General features: G+C 44.7%; 1 pseudogene across 1 annotated transcript in view; it reads right to left on the bottom strand.

Moving 5' to 3' along the window:
- The window catches only part of LOC149351056 (regulator of microtubule dynamics protein 1-like), a 48927-nt pseudogene that overhangs the window by 243 nt on the left and 43920 nt on the right, over nucleotides 1–4764 (bottom strand). The window contains exon 7 of the transcript XR_016290496.1: nucleotides 3780–3916. The product of XR_016290496.1 is annotated as a regulator of microtubule dynamics protein 1-like (transcript). The remainder of the gene's footprint in view (nucleotides 1–3779; nucleotides 3917–4764) is intronic.

The following is a 4764-nucleotide window of genomic DNA, read 5'->3' as shown; positions in this document are numbered from 1 at the left end:
CTGAAATGATGGAAAATGAGTAACATATCAACTACACATGTACTATGTCAAAAAGTACAGCAAGTTTCCACATTCAGGAAGTATTTCTGGGTCTACAAAGAATCTCGCAAGGGCATCTACTTCCACAAGTGATCCTCCTCCATACCATGTGAACTGGTTTAAAAGCTTATCACAAAATGCATAGATGAAACAGAGTATTAAAAATTGCTACAGATAGTAACGCGGTTATTCGTGCACTGCTTTGCAAGCAGAAAGCACTGAACTTCTTCAAGCACAGTTGCTGTGTTCTTCACTGTTGCGCCACCGGTAAGCATCACACAAGTCAATTTGACCTTGACACTGTTGGTACCTGCAAAATTATGGCACAGCAAAAATGCAAGCATTAAGATGAAATTAGTTGTCTTTGTACAAATTTGTGCAGAGTGCACATGGATATCTGTGCTAGTAAAGATGGCAAATGTGGTGTACCTAATAACTGCCAGACAATTGTATGGCTGGCAATGTTGCAACATTAGCAAGTTTTTAAAGAAACTTTAAACAGAGAGTGCCTGTTTTTTCACATGTTGTGGTGTTCTGCCTGTAATGTAAATAAAACTACCCAAAGCTTGAAAATGTTCAAGGTGTAGTCTAACATCGTCGTCTACCCATTAAGTTCTGGAGATGCTGTGTTAGGAATGGGAAGGACGATTGGTTTGTAAGCAGAACAACATGTCAAATTGCCCGTGCTTGTTTATGGATGAGCAGCATTTAACTTGCAGACAACACATTCCACCTCAGTCACTATCTTGCTACCAGCTTCCTCACAGAACTCGTGTGTAGCTAATGTGCAGAAAACTGCAAGTATAACTGCCAGCCTGAAAATTACTTCAACATTCTGCAGTTAAGAACTTCTTGTTGGGCGAGCCGGTGCATACTGTTGTAGGAACGAATTGCGCACAAAAGACACACACAGGAAAAAAACACGAGGGAGACTCGAAGAGTGCTCTTTCAGTCTCCCTCGTGTTTTTTTCCTGTGTGTGTCTTTTCTGTGCAATTCGTACCTACAACATTCTGCAGTGCACACTGGTGTAGCTAACTAACCATTATCTTTGAAGTATGATGGTCTCTGGCAGTGTCCAAAGGTGAGCCAATGTCGTATAGAGTGGTGTGAACAGCCGACAAGCCAATGGTATACTTTTGACCACTGCTCACTGATAGAAGATGAGTTAAAATGCTATCTGTGTAAATAAAAGCTGTAAACACTATGTAAATGTGGCCATTTAAGGGAGGCACGGGTGTGAAATCATGAAAATCTCGCAGAAAAAGACTTCAGTTTTAGTGATCGCTAAGGTCTTAAACACATCCTGAAAAATACAGCCCGAGAACAGCCCAGAAGTGCCTTCAAAAAATGTTTGTTTTTGCGAATGTTTTTGCACTATAGCTCGGCTTTTGCACTGCTACGCCCGGAAAGGTTTCACCGCAATTCTTCTCCAGTTGGAATCGCATTTCTACAATAGAAAACATATGCGCAAGTGTATAAAATGCGACGGCCTCCAGAAAACCGCCGCTTAGCTAGGAGCCACCCTAGCTTAGCGTCACTGGTCTGGCCTGTCATGTGATGCACAGCGCTCCTTGCAACTATGATGGCACCGTCTGCTTCTGCTGCTGCAATTCCTTTGTTGTGCGATATTCTGTGTGCCAGCGATGGAGTGTTGCACGTTTCAGACGAATCAAGCATGCGGAAAGCGGAAGCGCAAGTTACTGTCTGCAAATGTTTTCTCCTGTTCGGATCTGCACCAAACTCTGGCCATCACTTCAGAGGCAACAACAGCGAAGTGATTGGACAGTGTCGCCATCAGCAATGAAAAGCGTGCTGTGTGATCTGTAGCAATGAAACAAATCAGAGCGGCAGTGAAACCAACGAGGATCCCGTGCGTTACATCGGCCCTGCAGCACGGCTGCAGCACAGGGCAGTTCCTGCCAACTGATGTGATTGCACAGCAATATGGGCATGTCCATAGGTTGATCCAGTGGCTGTCACGCCAATGCACCATCAGAGCCCGACCTACGCCCTGGTGTCGACGAACGCGAAGACCTAGGCGACACGTAAACAGCTACCAAAGTTAGAAAAAAAAACAAATGAGAGCGTTACAAGGAGAAGGAGTAGACAGCACGGCATCATGATGTCCTGTCTACTCCTTGTGAACACGTCCTTTTCTGCTGTCTTTTATCTCATAACCATGCACAACTGACCTAACAAGCTACGCTTCAACTCAACTATCCAAGGCGCCACGGTGGAGCTCCGATGCGGGTCAAGTTCCGCTCTCGTGACAGCATGGGATGCGCTGTGGGGTTATCATGATTACAACGAACTTTTGCCTAGCCGGCGCTGCACTACACAGAAACACTTGTAAGTACTCTGGTCCCGCGATATTCAAAATGTACTACGACGACCTGAGCGAAGCGGAGGATGTCGTAGCGGTTTTGATGTAGGCCACGGCCGTACAAACGTCATGATGACGTAGCAGCGCACTTCTTGGGGCTGGCCTACCAGCCTGGATGCCGGCCGACGGCGCCACAAAAGTGAGCTAGTATTGTTTGTTCACGTTGATAAGACCTGGGATAAAGTAGTGCCAAAAATAAATCATTTTTGAGGACTGTTGGCCAATACCGAGCTGCTGATAGGAATGTTCCCATAGCCACTTTGCTGCTGCCATAGTCGGCAAACGGAGCAGCAATTTCCTGGGCTCACAAGGCGACACAGTTCCCAGAACATACAGCAGAATTCTCACAACAGAAATTGCTAGAAAATTGCGCTTGTTAAGTGCTTCTTTGTTTCTATGGACAGCTGCGCCTCTTTGAAGGCTAGGCAAACATTGAGAAAAGACGAGAAAAGTGCATGGAAGGGCAGGAGGATCTTGAGGCACAGCCCTGAAGTTTTGTCGCTCTTGGGCAAATGCATGGCATTGCACACAAAGCTTCTCATCTAGCCCTAGTTTAGACGGCATAACTTCTTATGCAAAGTAGTCTCAAGCTGACTAAATGCCCAAAGACGCCAGTCAACTTCCATTAACAGCTCCTTAAGAGACCGTATAGCATAAGCATAACTTCCTTGATCCAGTGCTCTTTCAAGAGTGCCATTGCCCCTTGGTACAGAGCAGGACTGATAGGCCCCTGAAACACAGTTCCTGAGTTCAGCCCAAAAGGTTTGGTTTATGGTTTATGGGGTTTAATGTCCGAAAGTGATACAGGCCATGAGGGATGCTGTCGTGAAGGACTCTGAAATTTCGACCACCTGGTGCACTGACATCGCACAGTACATGGGCCTCTAGCATTTCGCTTCCATCGAAATGCGACCGCCGCGGCCGTGATCGAACCCGCATTTTTCGGGTGAGCAGCCGAGCGCCATAACCACTGAGCCACCACGGCGGCTTTCAGCCCGAAAGGGTCAAGAGAAACATTTTCCAGAGAATCTAGCTCAACCAAGGCAAAATTTAGCATACAAGTACAAACAAAATGAGTGCAAAAATACCACTGCATACAATGGCACTCAGTAACATTACCATTGCAACAATGGATGGTCAGGATGAGGGCAGGCACCACCACCAGAGCCATTGTTAGGAAAAAAAAATACCCTAGCAGTAATGCAGCACAGGAAAGTAAATTGAGAAAATAGAGGTTTTATCTATTATGCATGCGTAGCAGGAACAGACTACTTTGTACCACCTCTAGTGGTGCCGTAATACACTAACAACACATGCTCGGTAATACTGACCAGCATGGCCAGAAGAGAGACATACCCTTTTGTCATCCACTGTTGGATTAGCATTGAGGTTGACACAGCGCTTCAGATAAGTCACTGCTTCATCCTTGCGGTTTAATTCCAAGAGAGTTTTGGCAATCATCAACAGGTTCCTAGTGTAAAAATTTGGCTTGACTGAAAAAGCACAAATAAAAACAAATCAACACACTGCTAACTCAATGCTGCATGGACTGCAACCGATGTCTCTATAAAGGGCCTTGGCTAGCAAGTAAATTAAATGCACCACCACAGTGCTTTGTGCAGCCTCAACAACGAAACCAACTAGGTGATGTGCACGATGACACTCCAATGAGTCAAGCTGTCTTGCGGTGCAGTTGTGAATATATGCCACGCACTGATGAAGAAATGAATATTTGTTTCTTAAAAATTGCATACTAACGAAACAGGAACCATGCTTAGCAAAACCATGAAACAAAGGCCACCACAAGATGCACAGGTATCTGGTGTACGATGTGCAACTTAGAATGAAAAACACATCAACAGATCTGTGCCTTTGTCGTCCACATGTGAAGTAAATTTGAAATATGTAAAGAAAATAACACGGTTGCAAACAACCTACAATCACACCACAGACATGCAGAATCAATGGGAATCTAAAGTGAAAGCTTTCTTCCTTTAACCCATTCCCGTAAGGAAAAAGGGCCATTTGGCCAAAGACTGCGCTCGCCGTCTGGCGGAAAAACGGTTGGTTGTCAGTAAATAATAAGAGAGACTATTTTATAGACAATTTATACACAGAGATAATACCGTCAAGTGTGACAAATTTCTTAAAGAAATATCGGGAAAAAAACGGACATGGTGGCAACTTCCACCACCGTTTCAAAGGGGATGCTCCTAACATCCATCTACCAATCCACGCTGAGTTTGGTGATTTATGCAGCACAGCGTGAACATTTTGCAATTTTTTGTTCTTTTTAGTATCTGCACAGAATTCTTGCATGTAAAAATAATATGATGAAAAC

The sequence above is a fragment of the Amblyomma mixtum genome, chromosome 3 (genome assembly GCF_055824585.1).
Source record: "Amblyomma mixtum isolate Tamu chromosome 3, ASM5582458v1, whole genome shotgun sequence".
NCBI lineage: Eukaryota > Metazoa > Arthropoda > Arachnida > Ixodida > Ixodidae > Amblyomma > Amblyomma mixtum.
This window is presented reverse-complemented; position numbering and strand designations above follow the sequence as displayed.